This window comes from Leptonychotes weddellii, chromosome 11 (genome assembly GCF_054177405.1).
Source record: "Leptonychotes weddellii isolate Sample4059 chromosome 11, ASM5417740v2, whole genome shotgun sequence".
Classification (NCBI taxonomy): domain Eukaryota; kingdom Metazoa; phylum Chordata; class Mammalia; order Carnivora; family Phocidae; genus Leptonychotes; species Leptonychotes weddellii.
The window spans coordinates 42,673,213-42,693,069 of NC_138379.1; the positions used below are offsets into that span (position 1 = coordinate 42,673,213).

General features: G+C 41.0%; 1 protein-coding gene and 1 long non-coding RNA gene across 7 annotated transcripts in view; both read left to right on the forward strand.

Annotated features, from left to right (window-relative positions):
• Positions 1 to 963, forward strand: part of LOC145716194 (uncharacterized) — a 2,936-nt gene extending 1,973 nt beyond the window's left edge. Inside the window, exon 2 of the long non-coding RNA XR_014138696.1 lies at positions 44 to 963. This is a non-coding gene — a long non-coding RNA (uncharacterized LOC145716194). The remainder of the gene's footprint in view (positions 1 to 43) is intronic.
• DENND2B (DENN domain containing 2B) overlaps positions 1 to 19,857 on the forward strand; it is a 147,333-nt gene that overhangs the window by 10,984 nt on the left and 116,492 nt on the right. The window lies entirely within an intron of this gene.

Below are 19,857 nucleotides of genomic sequence, written 5' to 3' on the forward strand. Positions count from 1 at the left end.
GAAGGCAGACGCTTAACCGACTGAGCCACCCAGGCGCCCCAAGTTTATTTTTTTTTTTAAGATTTATTTATTTATTTGGGGGGACAGAGAGAGAGAGAGCGCATCCTAAGCAGATTGTGCACTGAGCTCAGAGCCAAAGCGGGGTTTGATCCCACAACCCTGAGATCATGACCTGAACTGAAACCAAAAGTTGGTCATTCAACCAACTGCCACCAGGCGCCCCATGCAGTCCACATGAGTTTTCAACTGGAACTGATGAGAATAGATTGATACAACCCTTACCAGGCCAGCATATTGGCACAGGGTATGATACTTTAAAAGTTTTTTCCATCCTCAGGAATCTTTTTCCATCTCTAAGGAAAAACTATAAAAGTCAGTGTGCAAGTGAGAACACAGACCTTTAAATAATATCTCATATTGGATCTGTGAGTTTGGGTTGCAAAAAATCCTGGAGCATTAACATCCAACAAATACTTATTGAGCAGGACCTGTTAAACACCTCATAATGTGCTAAGTATTGGGGTTTTAATCTTTTGATCATATTGCATCAAGTGTTATTGATATTGATATTAACATTTGGTTCTATTTCATGTTATTTTAGCCCCCAAAATTATATAGCTCGGTCCATAAACCCTCAGTTCAGACTGTACACTTATGCTTGCATTCATTTGTTGACTGTTTACTATGTAAGAGGCAATATGCTGAATGCTGAGGCAGTTTTGAAGATGAACGAGGATGGGTGAGGGTCCTCACCTGGTCCGCTGGAATTTACCAGGTAGATCTGGCAGCTGTGCAGTTTCCTGGGATTCCTAGCCACAAGGAGAGTGTTTCAGCAGTGGTGCATCCCTCTTCACTTGTTCTGCCCATCCTGGGTTCTCCCCTGTCTGCCTTGCCTCTGTTCCCTAACCCTATCTTTAAATTTAAGAGAAATGAAAATTACTTCTTTGCCATTAAATTTGCAAAGTTCCTTCCATTAAGGGCAGCACTTCTCTGATGAAACCTTTAATAAAGTTTGAAATGTTTCCAGGAGAATCTCTTCTGTCTGTGTAATCCCAAAGAAAAGGCTTCTCCATGAGAACTTTCCTCCTTCCTCTGAAAGTTGCTTTGCCTACGGAGTGGACACAGGATATGCAGTATTCAGTATTTCTCAGGCTCTTCACTTCTGCCTGCTTCATTGGCTCTCTGTGGGGATGCCAGGAGGGGCTTGTTGTTTTGTTTGCTTACAGTGAATGACACAAATGAGAGGGAGGCAATCGTGCTAAATTTTCTCATCATTTGGAAAGGCAGCTGCTCAACAAAAGAGAGGCAAAAGAAGATGGATACAGAAGAGTGTTAGGTTGAGCCTTTGCATTGCCAACTGGAGTGAGGTTGTGTTCCCCTCCTTTGCTTGGCATCTGGAGCCAGCTTGTCCACTGTTTGTTTGAGATTTGCTTTACTTATTCGTGTCTGAGCTCTTAATGGAAAGTTACAAAATATAAAATAATCTTTCTCTTCAACTTTAAATTGATTCTTTTAAAAATGTAATGTGTGCATTGTAGTACCTTATAAAAAATTAAAAGATTCACTCCCTATCACCTAGAGATCACCACTGTTAATATCTTAGTGCACCCTCTAATCAGTCTTTCTCTGGGCATATATATGTACATATTTGTATTCTGTTTTTAGAATAAAGCAAGATCATACATACTATTTTTCATTCTATCTTATTTTCAATTTTCTCCACTTTTCCAGGTCAGGACATTTTAATTTTAACTAATGCCCAGACCATATTTCAGATTTCCCCTATTGACCCTTAAGTATCTTTATCATTTTTTCCATACCAACATCGAACCTATAACTACACACTGTATCTGGTTGTTATGTCCTTTAAACTTCTTTTAATCTCACCTAGGCTCTTTAGTATGATACTATTTTGTTGAAGAATTATCCTTAATAGGTTCCTTCAATTGAGTGCTGACTCTGTTACTTGTGTATTGCTAAGGGGTTTGTTTGTAGATGTCATCTCATTTAACCCTTGCAACAGCACTGAGAAGCATGTTTTTTTATTCCTGATTTTGTATATGCTCTTCCTGTGTGATCTCAGCTATCTCCAGGGCTTCAACTCTTTCCTTTATGGCAGAGGTACATCACTTGTATCTCAGTGGTTACCCTGAGAGCATGAGTTCTTGAGCCAGATGTCCTGAGTTCAAATCCTTTTTCTACCACTTATCAGATGTGATCCTGGACAAGTCACTTAACCTCTCTATGCTTCAGTTTCTTCATCTGTAAAAGGGCTAGTAATAGTGCCTACCTCCTACAGTCTTTGTGAGGATAAATGAATTAATACGTGTAAAGTACTTAGATGACCTTGCATGTAGTTAGTGTGTATAATCATTGCTAGTGGACAGCTGGATGATCCACAGGCATCTCAAATTTTCCCTGTTCAGTACTTACCTCTGTAAAGCTGCTCTTTCTTCTCCTGTATTCATGAGCTCCTTTAAGGATATCAGAGTTATCTCTGATTTCTCCTCTTTTCTCAGTAATCGTACTCAAAGTCTTGTCAGTTCCATTTCCCAAAAGTCCTCCTCACTGTCTTGCCTCCAACCCAGTTAGAAATTTGACCATCTTTTTCCTGGAATGCATCCTCAGTGTCTCAGAAGGCCTGCCCCTGGATGTTCTTGTCAGTCTCCCAGCCTGTTCTTCAGAGTGATAGTTCTAAAATGGTTTTATTATCATAGTTTCTTGCTAAAAACTCTTTCCTTTTTTATGAAGAATAACATAAAGTGCACAAATATTAATCATATAGCTTACTGGATTTCAACATTTGTATTGACCCATGTAACCCCCACTCAGATCAAGATAAAGAATATTTCCAGCACTCCGGATGGTTGCTTTATGTCTCTTCCAAGATAGTATCTGCATTCCTACCCCCAACCACTCTTCTATTACCGTTTGTCATTGCCTTTTTTTTTTTTCAAATCTTTACAACTACTTAAAATAGAATTCTTTTTTTTCCAGTTTTTTAAAGAAATAATTGCTGTACATCACTGTATAAGATTAAGGTGTACAACATGATGTTTTGATTTACGTATACTGTGAAATGATTACCACAATAGGTTCAGCTAACATCCATCATCTCATATAGATACAATACAAAAAAAAAGGCAAAAAGAGAGAAACATTTTATCTCCTCATGATGAGAACTCTGAGCAACTTTCCTGTATGTCATACAGCAATGTTAGCCATGGTCATCATGTCATACATTATGTCCCTAGTGCCTATTTTTCCTACCTTCTAGAAGTTTGTACCTACCCCTGACCATTCTTGTATCTCCGTTTGTTTTGCCTTTTCTTGATCTTTGTGTAAATGAATCATAAGAGCTCTTTATTGAATCTTCTTTGACAAGGTAATCTAAACTCATTTGACATTCAGAAATGTTTGTCATCTGGCCTTTACTTCAAATCCTTAACAGTCAGCCGCCCTTCCTGCCATGCCAAAATTGCGTGTCGTTTACTAACACAATAGGCTCTTTTTCCCTTTCATTTTTTTTGTACTTGATATTCTACTTCATTCCCTGGCAAATTCATCCTTCAAAACTCAGCTCCAGGCTGAATCAAGCCCTTCTCTGTACTCTGGAAGCATGATTATTATTGTTAGTTACTTATTTACATGTCTTCTCCTCCACTCATCATTTTCAAGAGCTCATGGATGGGGCATTCACCTCCTCCCCAATTTTACACAAGTAATTCATATTCTCTCCAGGAAAATTAGAAAACAGAAACAAAAAAATAACCCCAAATCCCACTATATAGATATGACTGTTGTTTACATATATATATGTACACCAGAATATATATACCAACACTGTAAAACAAAGAAACATCCATTCACAAAATACAAAATATTTATTTAATCTGTTATTTACATTTGGTCCCCCCACTTTTTGTTGTAAAAACATTTTGTCTGTATTTTAATGCAGTTCCCTTCCCTGATTATTTTTGGAGGATACATTTATAGAAGTAAAATGGGTAGATGAAAGAGATGAACATTTTTAAGGGCTTTTGATATGCTAAGTTAAATCACTCTCCAAAAAGTCTTTAACATGTGTACACTTCTGCTAGGGTGAGAGTGCCTGTTTCCAGCTGTCTCTGCCAAACTAAAAAGGAGGAAAATAGTATTTGCAAATCTGATAAGATTATAATGGTTTTGCATTGCTGTTTTAGTTTGCATTTCTTTGATTGCTACTGAGGTTGAATATTTTCTCATATGCTTAATGCCGTTTAATTTATATTTATATTATACTTCCCTCCCTTTATCGTTTATCTTCTAACTTTATTGTTTTCCACATATAAGCATTTTAAATAATTTAATATAGTAAAATTTATTGGTCTTTTAAATAATTTTCTTTACCTGTGGTGTCATTCTTAGAAAGGTCTTCCCTCAACAAGATTAGATAAATATCCATTATATATTCTTGTACCTCTTTTATGATGTCATTTTTTGCATTTAAATCTTTACTCAGTCTGGAACTTATTCTGTTATTAAATAATAATACTAATAATAGCTAATTTTTTGAGTGCATATTATATGCCAGGCATATGCTTCATTTGTACTGACTTATTTAATACTTTCAACAAACCTGTGATATAGGTATGGTTGCTCAGCTAGTAAAAATGGCAGAGATAGGATTCGGGTTCAGGTAGTTGAGCCCTAGAACCCATGCCCTTAACTACTCTGCTAACTTAATTTTTTCCCAGTGTCCTAATGTCATTTGTTAAGAAATCCATTCTTTTCCCACTGCTTTGAAATTGCCAGTTTTAATCATATGCTAAATTTATATATATACTTAGGTGTGTTTCTAGACTTTTGTTCCCCTGAGCTGTCTGTTCTGGTTAATTTGTGTAGCTGAAAGATGGTATTCTCCTCCCCCTTTGCATCCCCAGTGCCTAGCAGTGACTGCTGCCTTGTAGGTATTTAATGAATATTTGCAGAATGATGTAACTCTTGGAGGTTCATGGATAGAATTCAGAGGGTCTGCAACTTGGTTAGGAAAAAGTTACATCATCATTTTCATTGATCCCAGACTGAAATTTAATGATTCTTTCAATTATGAATATAGGCAATAAACCACAGTAGTAATAGCACTACCTGTGACTTCGTCATGGATATTTGCCAGGGTGAACCTTAGGTTAAAAACTCTTGCTTTCCTGTGTTTCTTTCTTGAGGCCATTTTATCTTTGTGTCTGATACCTAGGCAGTGCCTGATACTTGACTAACTAACATGCTAATTTGAAATATGCTAATTTGAATATGCTCATTTGAAAAACTTTTAATTTTCTTTTTCTTTTTTTTTTTAATATTTACCCATTTATTTTAGAGAGAGAGAGCAAGCATGTGAGCGCATGTGCACGCACAAGTGTGTGTGGGGGGGGGGCAGAGGGAAAGAATCTTCAAGCTGACTCCCTGCTGAGCACAGAGCCTGACAGGGCTACATCCTACACCTGAGCAGAAACCAAGAGCCAGCCGCTCAACTGACTGAGCCATCCAGGTGCCCCTTAATTTTCAAATATGCACAAAAGTCTGAGAACTGTATAATGAACTCCTATATATTCTTCATCCAGCTTCAAATATTATCAACATTTTGCCAGTTTTGTTTTTATCTATCTCTCCTCATTTCTGGATTGTGTTATTTTACCCAATAATACTTCAGAAAGCATATCTAACTGATAAGGACTTTAAAAATATATAGCTACTCATAACACATTTAACAAAAGTAAACAATAATTCCTTAATACCATCTGTTACCCAGGTTGTATTCAGATGTCCTCAATTGTCTCAAAGGTGTCTTTTGCTTAAGTTGGATTTTTGAATTGGGATCCACATAATACCCACACTTTGTTTTGGTGGGTATGCTTTTTCTTATGTGTTAAAGACATTGTGTAAATTACTTGTTAATTTATCTTCATATTCTGATACTGCTCCTCCCCTTCTTCTCTGTTGCCTCTTACATTGGTATATTTTTACTAATAGTATACTCTTGACAATTGCTCTTTACCCTATTTAACATTTTATTTATTCTTTTAATAAGAAATTGTTGATTTTGGTTATTTGGTCTTATTTTTATTTTTTAATTTATTTTTTTAAAGATTTTATTTATTTGAGAGAGAGAGCGTGAGAGAGAGCACAAGCAGGGGGAGGGGTAGAGGGAGAGAGAAGCAGACTCCCCGTTGAGCAGGGAGCCCAAGGCTGGGCTAGATTCCAGGATCCTGGGATCATGACCTGAGCCAAAGGCAAATGCTCAACCAACTGAGCCACCCAGGTGCCCCATTTGGTATTTTTATTTATTTATTTATTTTATTTTAAATTTTTAAAAAAGATTTTATTTATTTGACAGAGAGAGAGGCAGCGAGAAAGGGAACACAAGCAGGGAGAGTGGGAGAGGGAGAAGCAGGCTTCCCGCTGAGCAGAGAGCCCAATGCCAATGCAGGGCTCAAGCCCAAGACCCTGGGATCATGACCTGAGCTGAAGGTAGATGCTTAACGACTGAGCCACCCAGACGCCCCCCTATTTGGTATTTTTTAAACTTAAACACTTGTCTCATTTAAAGTTGTTCCTTCAGCCATATTTTGGACTGAGGTATGCAATGGATAAATTTCTTAAGATCAAAACCCTAATAGATATTTCTTTTTCATTTTCTCAAGAAATCTCACCTTGTTAAATAATTTGAGATTAAAAAAATACTTTCTCTGAGACTTTTATATGCATCTCTTGGCCATAATTGTATCCTTTGCAAAATTGGAAGAAATTCAGATTTGGGTCTTTTCTATATGCAGAGTTTTTTCTTTTCTTTATATTTCAAAAATATGAGACTGTCATAGTGTTAATCTGTGGTTGTTGATTTTGTTCAGGATTCTATAAATCTTTTGAATTTGGACCAAAATCTTCTTTTCTGGATAGTTTGCTTCCATTAAACTTTTAATTATAGATTTGAGACCATTTGTTCAGACTTCTATTATTTGCAGGGTGGTTCTCTGACCTGCATTCCTTCTCATTATTTTCAACTTGTATATTCTTGAATCTCTCTTTTTCTTTCATTCATTTCTGCATATTATATCTTTTTCTTGATTAGCTTTTTCAGTAGCTTGTGTTTTTATTACATTCATACCTATTCATTGCTTTAGGATGGACCTTCTGTTTTTACAACCTGCACGTGTGTAGTCATTATGATGGTCTGTTTCATCTCCATGAGAATCAGTGCCAACTGCTTTGTAAATTTGATTGATTGATTGAGTGTTTACTGTGGGGTAGGCATTCCCTTACAGGGATTAGCTTTGTTTTTCTTTCCTACCCTAAGTTTTTTTTTCTTTGCTTATTTTTTTTCCTGTTTATTCATTTTTCTAAGTTTACTTGTTGATTCGTCTTTCATAGTTTCAGACTATTTTGTTTGCACTGTATTTACTGAGATTTGTGAGAAATCCTTTTCAATATATTGAGATCCCCTTTCAGCCTCAATAGGAATTGAGGCATTTTTTTATTTTGTGAAGGTGAATTTAATTAATGATCACTTAATTACAAATCCCCCATTTTGGAAAATGACTTTGTAAAAGAGAAATGACATTCTAAATTCCCAGTTCATCTTTGTTAAGATGAACTTGAAGGAAGAGCCTTACGATGATGGGAGAAAGCTCTCTACTAAGACACGGCTTGTGCCTGAGAGACACATGGCTTGGGCATGCTTCTGGAGAGCTTGCGGACTGCTGCAGCCTCCAGGTCAGTGAAGGCAGTGGTGCTCATGCTGTCCCCTTTCTCAGTCACTCTGCTCCCACTTGGCTATTGCTGTTATTCATTCTGACTCTTGCCGTTTCTGTGTCTGGTGTTTGAAAACTCCCAGGATAGCAAGCAAAGGAACAATTATAAATATTTTTAAGAAAATGAATGACTATGAGTAACAAATCCTTTCCCAAAATGAGACGGTTCCAGCTTTTGCTTTCAACAAAATTGAAAAAATTGTGAGCTGGTAGAGAATTAAAAATAGTTTTTGATTATAGATCACTGTGTAATTTTAGCATATAACTCAGAAGGAGTGCAAAGATTGATATTGCTATAACAAAATTTCTTTCATTCCTATCTAGTTATTTATGTGAAAAAGTTTCTTGGCCCTTGCAACTAATAGACTAAAAATGGAAAAATTAATGCATTTATAATAAAATTTTACTGTTTGTATTTAATACAGTTTTGTACTATGATTGTTTTGATCAATTGCATAATAGTAATAAAGGTAAGGAAAGCTCAATCCAAAAGAAAAATTTTTTGAACATTAAGAGTTTATAATCATAGAATTGAAAAAGATATGTATGGGGTGCCTGGGTTAAGCATCTGCCTTCGGCTCAGGTCATGATCCCAGGGTCCTGGGATTGAGCCCCGTGTCCAGTGCTCTGCTCAGCGGGAAGCCTGCTTCTCCCTCTCCCTCTGTCTGCTGCTCTCCCTGCTTGTGCTCTCTCTCTGTCAAATAAATAAATAAAATCTTTTTTTAAAGAGAGTAATATAGTAGATTTATTTTAAAATGTCAATATTTGTAAAATGTCAATATTTGTAATATGCCAGAAAGCATCACAAATCTACTATTTGTGATGCAAAAATATAATTTTTAATTTAAACATATGGGAAGAACACTTGTTTTGTAAAATTCATTTAGGGCAATATGACGAACATTTATACTAGAGTATGATATAAGTAATTAACCAGAGGAAAAGATGGAAAGGATGCCCCAGGATTTGAGAAAGCAACCAGAGAAGGTGCTGTTGGAGCTGAAGCTTGAGGGACTATGGGAGTTGGCTAGCAAAATAGAGGTGGAAAGGAAGGGGGAACAGTGTATGCAGAAGGCCTAGAGGTATAAAAGAACATGGAGAGCTTGCGGGAGATGACAGGAGTGGCATGAGCAGGATGGTGATTTACAGCCAGCCTGACAGTGCACTTTGATGATCTGGAAAGCAGAGGCGATGGGGCGGAGGGGGGCAGGGGGGGGTGCAGGCAGGAGGTAGTGAGAACAAGTGTGATCCATTAATTGTGCTTTTTCCTAGTGACTGTTTCCCATACTGGTTGTCTTCCAGACATTCTTAGAACTGTAGAGATTCTTGTTTATATTCTGCTAGGGAAGAAAAGAGAGGCCCAGCCAGGGTCTATTCCTCTTACAGGTTTTGTATCTCAGTAGTGATGGGCAGGCTGAGATTAGTGCTAGAGTCCAAGGCTTCTTTCCACTCACTGGCTGCATGTTTGATTGAGGCCTTCAGCTTGTTATTAAAAAGGGTGACTACATTTTTGGACCGCAAATTTGAGATCCTTGGGCCAATAAAAGATTCCCCCCCCCTCCGGTTTGTGAATTTGTTTATGTGAAAAACTTTTACAAACTTCTGCAAATTAAATCAAATGTAACATATATATTTAACTAAATCACCCTTATTATAAAGAATTTGACTGTATAAAATTTCTCTGGTCCTAGAAAAGGTAGCACATAAGGTCATACTTCTGGCCCATCTGGTACTGGGAATTCTTTTGCTTTCGTTAATAGAGAGTCTCCCCATTATTGGGACCCAAATAGGAGTGCTGTAAAATAAGACTGTGTATAGTCCCTAAAACATTGATTACACTTTTTGCCTTTTTAGAATATTTGTTCCACAAAGTGGTAGAGCCCTGAATCAGTGTTTGGGTAGAGCAGATTGAATGAACTCCAAAAGGAAATCATCAAAGTGTTGATTTGATACCACACAGAAACATGAGGTGGTGAGATGGGTGGTTTTTCCACGTTTTAATATTTTCCAGGATGACGCTGAAAGCCTTGCCCTTAGAGAACCCCAAGCTAGCTAATAATTCATTCTTCCAGGCTCTTGAGAAGGAGAAATGGAAGATTTATACTATTTAGTAGATGTCCTGGGCCTTTCCTAGGAGAGCCTGGAAAGGAGTTGAGGACAGCTAGGGGATATAACCAGTAAGGCCTTGCTTTTGGGGGTGTGGGGGGCAATAGGAGAGAAATGCTGTCAGAGAAGTACTGAGTCAGTTCAGGAGACCTATTCTGTGCCATTCACTACTTAACACTTTCATAAATCTCACTAATTGTCTCAAACAGGAGGAAGTCAGGACTTGAAGAAATCAAGTAACTTGCCCAAGATCCAGAATTTGAACCCAGGTTTATTTGATTCCAAAACCCTTTCCACTACACTGTCATGCTTCCTTGTGCTGAAATCATGGAAAATGAGCAATATTCTGGATTGAATTAGGGAGCTCATGGTATCCAGCTAACTGTTCTGAAAAACTGAGAATGCTTTAGTTGGAGGCATTTGGGGAGAGGAGTAATGCTGGCTAGGAGAGAGGAATTGAGGGGAAACACTAGTTCTTCAGATTGTCTATTTCATGGAAAGGGATTTTGTGTTGTGGCGTCTAGTCCTTGGTGGTGGCTTAGAGGAGGTGGCTCCTGAATTCATTTGCTGCTAGTAAGCCCTGTGAAGGAAAATGTGAGAAGACTATCTAAGGATATGGAATTTTACAAAACTCAGTTTTTGTTTGTTTGTTTGTTTTTTGAGACCAACATGGTATTCCCAGGTTTAAAATTTTTTCTCAGGGAAAGAGACTAGAAATAAACAAACAAAACCCTCAAACCTATTATCTTCACATTGTATAAGAAAAGGCATTTGAAAACCAGAATAATAAATAAATTAAAAACAAACAAACAAACAAAAAATAGGATAAAAGGGCAGCCCTTCCCAAGAAAGCACCTTATACTCATCTTATACAAAATTAGGCTAGATTTAAAATATTTTGAATTAAGAAAAATTACAACATAAAATTTATTGATGTGTTCGTCGGTTTTGGAAGTTTTATTTGATATACAGCATTAGGAGAAGCTTGACTGTCCAGTTGTTTCATACCTTTTTTTTAAATTTAATTTTATTTATTTATTTATATATTTATGTAAGATTTTATTTATTTATTTGACAGAGAGAGACACAGTGAGAGAGGGAATACAAGCAGGGGGCATGGGAGAGGGAAAAGCAGGCTTCCCGCGGAGCAGGGAGCCCGATGCGGGGCTCGATCCCAGGACCCTGGGACCATGACCCGAGCCTAAGGCAGAAGCTTAACGACTGAGCCACCCAGGTGCCCCTACCTTTTTTTTTAAAAATCAGTTACTGCTGATAGTCCATTCAACAGGTATGTTGATGAAAACAGTATCAGTAGTCAGTGTAATTCACTCAATATGGAATATTCTGGTGAATGGAGAGAAGGGGAGTAAGAACAGTTCTTAGCTTTCAGTTCTGTGGCCAGGCTAAGAAGGAAGCACAGTGGTAGCTCTGGGGTCTGACCGGTGAAGGCCACGGGCAGAGGGCTGGCTGCAAGGACCTGTCTGCCCCTGATTCCCATGTAGAGTCTGGGTGAGGGCTGCACGGGCCCCTCACTGCCCAGTATGGAACAGGTAGGAATTTATTTGAGAGGGATGCTGTAGATGGTAAAACCATGTCCTGGACCAGTATTTAAGGGAACCATTCCTCTGAAGGAATTATCCTGTTTGGTTCTCCAAGATAATCTAAAGGCAAGAGGCATAGACAAAGGCCCATTGTTTTCTCCAGGGCAGCTGTTTATTGCATTGGTGCTAAGGAGGGGTGTGGGAAGCTCACAGGACTGTGGCCTAGGTGCTCAGATTTGGGGGTGGTCCTGCTGGTCTGCCTGGTTGTTTTCTTCTGAGTCTCTCATGTGGGAACTTGGGGCAAACTGCATTTTCCTCCAGGCAGTGTAGTCTTAGCTTCACCTTTACACGGTCTCCATGCCCTGGAGTTTTTGTGAATGCTAAGGGCCTGGGAATAGAAAAAAAGCCTAAAAGCAGCCTGGGAATTCCCCACCTCTCCTAGCCTGCCTCTCTTGTATGAGGGAACACCTACCTTCTGTGTTTCCAGGGCCATGCTGGGGGAAGTGTGTGCCTTGGCCTCTCTGGAGAAGGGCACATTAGCTTCCCCGGCCTGTTTACATTAGTTTGGTCCTTTCTGCCTTGATTACAAATGAGGCCTTGGATGGGGGATTTCCCTGCTTCCATGGAGGTCACTCCTTCCTTTTGTCTGCCTTCTCAATTTTTCCACCTGGAGAAGAGCTGCCCCCCTTCCCACCCCACCCTCCATCCTCGTTATTAAAATACTGTCCTTGGCTTAACTCCTTGTGTCCTAGGCTTGGCCTAGTGAGTAGATCGGTTCACAACCAGGAAGCAATTAATCTGTCTCCTCAATTTTCTTTTGCTCTGTTCTTTGACTTAATCAGATTTTTTTCATTTGCCTGTCACTGCCTTAGTTGTCAGTACTCTCCCCGAAGAAAGGGTTGTCTTCCAAGCCCAGAGGCCAGACTGCTTATTGGTTCTTGTTGTATGGATGCAGGATTTCCTTGTTATTTGGAATGTCTTGGCTGCTCCAGTAAAATGTAAACTCTTTGAGGTTAAGAGCTCCAGGTTCATTCTTTCCCTTTCCCCCAGTCTGTGTTGTGGCATGTGAGAGGAGAGGTGGGCCCTATGGGGAGCATGGCCACCAGTGGCTGACTTTGCCAGTGAGGCTACCTCCACCTTGCTCTCAATGTCAGCCTGTCCAACCAGAGCATAGACACAGCTATGCCCCCTCTGAAGCTGACTCCATTGTGTGCTGGACGGTGGCTCACAGTGGGTACAAGAGGGGCAGTGGTAGAAGGCCTGCCTCAGACCTCTGTGTTCCTTTGTGCTAGCTCCCCTTTTCTTCGTGTTCATTTGAACCATCCTGATTTCAGAGCTTCTGACATAATTGAGGGATCTTATCTGCCCATTGAAGTGTTTTCTTTCTTAAGAAGTCCTTGGAAAGCTCAAGTGAATTTTACTTGGTGGTAATAACTTTTTCATTCTGTTCATAGCTTTCAGACTTTGGGAGGCTTTCTCTCTTGGGTAATTCAGGTAGGATTATTTTTTAAATCAGTGGACCTTGTTCTGTACAGTGACTTCATGTCTTCCTTCAGATTGATCTTAGGTCTTGTTCTCCTTTTGGAGAACCTTGTTTGGGTCCCTTGAGTTCCCTTCTAGTTCTACTAATGATGCTCTGTGCTAGTGGTTCTTTTCCTCTAGCCTGTCTCCGTCTCCTTGAGTTCCCGGTCCCCATCTCACACCCGTAGATTCCTGTCTACATTGCTTGGTACTGTCGTGTATTTTCTTCTGACTTCTGTTTGGTCAGTTGTTAGATGACAGCCTATTTACATTCACATTTAGATCTAGGATCCTATTTTTATTTATTTATTTATTTATTTATTTATTTTTTATTTTTTAAAGATTTTATTTATTTATTTGAGAGAGAGAGAATGAGAGAGAGCACATGAGAGGGGGGAGGGTCAGAGGGAGAAGCAGACTCCCTGCAGAGCAGGGAGCCCCATGCGGGACTCGATCCCGGGACTCCAGGATCATGACCTGAGCCGAAGGCAGTCGCCTAACCAACTGAACCACCCAGGCGCCCTAGGATCCTATTTTTAAAATCTCAACATTTTTTTTTTTTTTAATCTGATACCCTTGCCCCTAGCTTGTCTTCAGTTTAAGATTGGGTTTTCCTTTTGTGCCACCCATCTGCTGGCCTTGCAGTGGTCTTTCCTTCAGTTTCCCTGTGTACTGCGCCTACCTCACTCCCACAGTCTTCCCCTCCGGCATAGATCACAAAGGAAATATTTAGTTAGTCTCTGCCAAACATTCTGGCTATGTTGTTTTGCTTAAGAAGCCATGCAGATAAACTGTTTTGATTCTTGTTCTTGGTGCTCTAGGGCAGATGCTCCTCCTAAAGCAGAGGTATTGTGGTCAGGGGAAAGAGTGCTGGACCAGAGTTCGGAGAATTGGATTCTAGTCCCTGCTGCACTACTAATTTGTGGTGTGATATTGTGCAAGGCACATTTCGATGTCTCAATTTTCTTTTGTCAAAAGGGACCTTATGATAAAGAAGACAGGAAATCGGTGGACATGAGATGGGAACCCGGCGAGTAAGTCTGGGAGATCAAGGAGAGAGTAGACAGGCTGGAGGTAGAGAACCATTACTATGAGTATCATTAGTGGAACCAGAAGGAAATACGCATTCAAATACAGATAAAATTAATGTATATAATCACTTTGAAAAAGTCTAAAATGTGATAACAAAATGGTGGCAATTTCTTGACCAGGTTGACTTCAGGAGAAGTTAAGCCTTGTCCCTCCCCAGGCTTGCTCTGGGTCTACACCTGTTTGCTCTCACTCTTGGGATGTGGGAGGCTTGGCCTTCTCTGGGTTCAGTTCCAGAATTCCACCTCCCACCTTCTACCTCCTTTATAACCCCAGGAGTATTTGAAACTCAGCCCAGATCCTCACCTGGCTTTGATTTCCTCATCATGTGGATAATGGTCCTTGGAAGTTGTAGTTTCCAGAAACCTTAAATATTTCCTAACATGTCCAACTTCTGCATTTGTTGATCACTCCTTCTGTGCATGGCTTTGTTCCAGTTCTTGTGCCCTAAAGGTGATTGCAGCAGGAAGGGGGGAATCTGGGGGAGCCTATCACCAGGAACTAGGAAATAAAAGTAGACAAAAGAACTGAGAGATGCCGTCTTTGTGTTCATGAAAGGCAGGTGTTTGAAGGAGAAACAAAGTAGTTTAACATCTTCCCATGTAAACCACAGCCCCCATGTACACATACTCAGATAGGCAGAACTTCCATTTTTTCCCTTATCCCTATGTGTCCCCTTCTGAAATAATTCTGGGATTTTATCAGATCTTGCCTAGTTTATACTTTTACTTTACATTTAAAGGTTTGCATTGGTTTCTTCAGTGCAGAATGAGTTGGACAAAGACAGTCTCCAGAGTCTTTTGCTGTCCTGTGATCCTTTATCAGACATAATCAGCAGAAACTTTTCTCAGTGAGTACGGAGGATACTTGTCTCTGCAGGGTTAGTGATAAGTTTCTGTATGCACTATTACTGTGCCCAACCCTGGGAGGCTCTTGGGTTGCTGAAACATAGAACTGAGTGGAATAGTTCTGGGAGTAGAGTTACTTAATTGACTCTGTATACTTTCAACTGGACTTTCTTTGCTATTCTGTAGTTCTTTATCTCTAAGTCCTTGTGACATACACCAGAGTGGCCATCCCATATTTTTTTGTATTCTGTAAGCTTTGACTCCGTCTTGACCCTACATCTCGAATGAGGGCATCTTCTACTTTACTGGGACTGTTAGAGCTAGGTGACCTAGAACTCTGGGATAGTTCCTGTAATCTTTAGATAGCTAGATACTCCAAATCATCCAGCTCCAAGGGAACAGGCAGTAAGCATTTCCTGTAGGCTTTGTAGACGTGTTCATTGTGAATGTCAACATCATCTAGGCAAAATAATGGTTTGGCTTCGGCCTTGATAAGGGTTGTGAGCCCATGGCTGGCTATTTGGTACTTTCCCCCATCCCATTTGATCTTAAACCAAGTTGTCCAAGGCAGATGGCCCACCTGGTAGCTGTTAGGTGATGCCTGTTGTGTCTTCCCTGCCACCCCAATTCTGGATCCTCATGAGCCCTCTGGTTCTGTGTCTCTCACCAATCATAGCTCATACTGTCACCCTCAGGTAGGTGTTTTTTTAAACCCCACTCATATCCTCTTTAACCCTCTTCTTCCATCCTCTTTCTCTCCTACCTATTTTGCTTCGTTATCTCAGGAAGTACCCTCCTTGTCCCTTTGCCTCTTTGAGTGTGGAGGAAAACCTAGCCCTAATCATAGCTGAGAAGCGTGACGTCAGAGCACTTCGCAAAGGAAAGTCAGATGTTTGGGAATGAAATTAGATGGTGTGAAAAATCAGTGCTACACCCATCAAAAGGAATGAAATCTTGCCATTTGCAACGACGTGGATGGAACTGGACTGGAGGGTGCTGTGCTGAGCGAAATAAGTCAATCAGAGAAAGACATGTATCATATGACCTCACTGATATGAGGAATTCTTAATCTCAGGAAACAAACTGAGGGTTGCTGGAGTGGTGGGGGTGGGAGGGATGGGGTGGCTGGGTGATAGACATTGGGGAGGGTATGTGCTATGGTGAGCGCTGTGAATTGTGTAAGACTGTTGAATCACAGACCTGTACCTCTGAAACAAATAATACATTATATATTAAAAAAAAAAAAGAAGAAGAAGATTGCAGGAGGGGAAGAATGAAGGGGGGGAAATCGGAGGGGGGAGACGAACCATGAGAGATGATGGACTCTGAAAAACAAACTGAGGGTTCTAGAGGGGAGGGGGGGTGGGAGGATAGGTTAGCCTGGTGATGGGTATTAAAGAGGGCACATTCTGAATGGAGCACTGGGTGTTATACGCAAACAATGAATCATGGAACACTACATCAAAAACTAATGATGTAATGTATGGTGATTAACATAACATAATAAAAAAATAAAATGCAAAAAAAAAAATCAGTGCTACACGTCTTGTCCTTGTGAATGACTTTTGAAATCCCTAAAAATACCCATCTTGTAATTAATCTGTCTTTCTTCTAGGATCACAATTTTGGATATGTAAAAATTATTTAATTTTATTTCTCTTATGTTTTGTTTTACTCCTAGTATTTACACAGGTATTTTTTGTAGGTTTATTATATATCAACAGTTTTTTGGCCATATTATTCAGTAATGAGCTTATCTGGGCATCCAACTACCATGTCTAATATTCTTTCTTTGGGAAAAGGTCTTCAGCTCATAAACATGGCTGACTGATAAAGGAGTGATCATAGTCTTCACCCTTTGGCCCCTGCTGGTACCGCTGCCTTGGAAGGGACTACCTGTATTCCTGTCATATGGAGAGGAAGAGAGGTGCTGCCAAGGCGGGCCTGGAGCTAGATCAGGAAGGTGTGGTCATGGTCCTGCCTTTTATCTGAGTCTCTAGGAGGTAGCTAGAGGTGCTGGAGTGTGCCATGTCTGCCTTGGCCTAAGCTCTTTTTCTTCCCACTGTGTGTCACTTCAGGAAATACTTTAGCTTAAGGACTGAAGAAGTACCCCCACTTTGAAAATCATGATCTAATTATGACAGGACCACATTCTTTAAACATGTTGTTTGGTGGAGTTAATTGAATTATCCCCTCCTATTTTTGAGTGGGAAATAATACATTCTTGTTGTGATGCTGTATCAGGTCTTAAATGGAAAGCTTTTAGTTTGAGGCTGTGTACATTTCCAGTGGGAGAAATCTGCTGCCAATTTATGAAAACTGAAGACGTCCCTGTGCTCTTGTGTAAACTGCAGCATCTCCTCGTGGAATGAACACTGGGAAAATGGAACAATTTTTTGAATAAAATTCCAAGCTCCACTAGGTTCCAAGTGACTGAGAATTTCCTGTCAGAGTGGGAAAGCTTATCCATGTGTTTTTGCCTGGGGAGAGTGTGCATCAGTTAATTCCAGAGAAGTTCCTCCATAGCTGATTTCCTCTTTCTTTGTCCATTCTCTGGTGCTCAGGGCTGGTTTGAGCTCATCTTAGGTCTCCTCTCTTTGAAACAGCAGCATGCATTATGATCATGGTTTGAGAATAAAATGTGTAGCCTCAGGGCAGGGTGAAACTAATGGTTCTTCTAAGTAGCAAACCTTTCACCTTTCCTTCGTTTGTACCAGGCTGAGTAACTGAACTAACCAGCTACAGACACTTATTGTGCAATTTTGAGGTGAGCATAGGCAAAATCCCAGGGACTGGGAGGCGGACATGTGGCTACCAGAGAGATGACATCAGCTAGTTTACTGGTGCTGTGGAGGAAGGGGAGATTCCAGGTGCTCAGCCGCCTTCCCGCACGCACGTGGGGGCGTCTCATGCCACCCCCAGTCCTGTTGGCGGCCAAAGCCTTTGCTTGGGAAAAGCCTTCGTCTCATTCTTGCCCCCTCCTGTCCCCGCTGGGACCTGAAATTGGAAGCGGTCTTGCAGCCTTGGCTGTGGGCACAAAGCTTTGAGGAATGAATATGCATGTGTGTTTCTGTGTCTCTGTGCATTTTGTGTTAATGCTAACAACTGATGAGGGTTTCCAAACTGAGGGTTGGATATGAGATGGGGAAGCATTATCTGCCTTTTTTAGAATCTGTATTAGGAATTGTCCTTTTCTTGGAAGGGAAACCCTTTTATGATTTAACTAGTTTTTAAATTAAGATTATTTTCTTTTGATACTCTTAATGTGGACACTTGGTATACAACAGGAAGGCATTTCTAATTTCCTTTCTGTGTTCTCCTCCTTCCCCTAGCTTATCCTGGGAGAGAACCTCACAAAGCCATAATAGGTGACAATTGGAAAAAGCACTTCTGTGAGAAAGATCTTCCTCTTTGCTTAGCCTTGCCTCGGATGTGGGCTTCTGGGAACTGCGGTGGGGCTTCTTGGGAAGCCTGCACCTCACAGTAGGAATGGAAAAAGTTTTATGACTTCTGAAGCATGACAGAGAGAGTAGGGAATAGAGCTGGGAGCCATTGGAGCCTGTGAAGCCCATCTGCTTACCAGCTTTACTTTCCTGTCAGATGTTGGGTACCCCCGGTCTGGTTCCACCCTCCTCCCCTAAGAACGTGGGAAAAAATGAAGCCTCTGCATGGAAAGCAGGTGATAAAGCCATCAGCAAAATCTTACACTAAGAGGTTCAGACATCCCCACCCCAGGCCTGCCCTGGGCTTCTCTGGGGCTGTGCGTAGCTTAGGGTTTGTTTCTAAGACTTGCTCACATTCGAATGTAGCCACTGCTTACTAGAAGCCGTCTGGGGCCAGCCCAGGCTTGTTCTATCTGGGTGTCTTCCCACTGCTGTACTTTTCTCTTTTTTTGGGCTTTAGGATATGAGGACCTTCAAGGTCTCTGAGCTGCTAGAGTCCTGAGAGCCTGGATCATCCTCTTCTGGGCCCAGGAAGCTGTGGTAAGCTCTTGGTTTCCTTCTTAGCAGGGCACTTCTGGGAAGCTGTCTGCATTCCTTTCTGCCCAACTCTCAGCCTCCAGGGCTCTGCGGGGCGCAGTTGCTTCAGGCCTCTGTGATGCAGAATATTAAGGCAGTTCCACGGAGGCCAGTCACTGGAGATAGCCAGGAGTTTGAAGGGAGAATTGCCCTTTCTTGCCATCCTGGAAGCAGGAGCTCGCTTTTCATGGGATGTGGTATGGTACTGATTCTTCTTTTTTTTTTTTTTTTAAGATTATTTATTTATTTATTTATTTGAGAGAGAGAGAACGAGAGACAGAGAGCACGAGAGGGAAGAGGATCAGAGGGAGAGGCAGACCCCCCGCTGAGCAGGGAGCCCCATGTGGGACTCGATCCCGGGACTCCAGGATCATGACCTGAGCCGAAGGCAGTCGCTTAACCAACTGAGCCACCCAGGCGCCCCTGGTACTGATTCTTCTTAAAACTTTTTCCAACTTGCTTCCCTGTCTCCTTGCCACTCTGTAAGAGAGGGAGAGAGGAGGGAGATTGGTGCTCAGTTTCCTGTGATCTTGCTGTGGCACTGGAGATGGGTGCAACAGATGCCTTTTGTGAGGAAGGAGCTTAGAGGCAGGTGAGAGAATCTGTATTCTGGTTGCCGTGTAGCTGGCTGTCTTCCCAGTCAGGGTATGTTGACGCCGAATGGTTCGCGTTGGCATCTCCTCGTCCTTAAAGGTAGGTGCCACCTTCACCTGTTAAAAAAAGAATGAACATGCTGGGCAGGAGATGAGCCTGAGAGAGAGGCTCCTGGCCCAGATACTACCCAAGGAGCTGTGTGTGTGTGTGTGTGTGTGTGTGTGTGAGATGGCTGGAAGTGGAGGGCGGGGGTGAACACTTCTGATGGAAAGGGCAGTAAATCTGGAGAGGGAATGGGGGAAGCTGGCTGTGGGGAACACGGAAGCTGGGAATTTTTGCAGAGCTGGGGTTC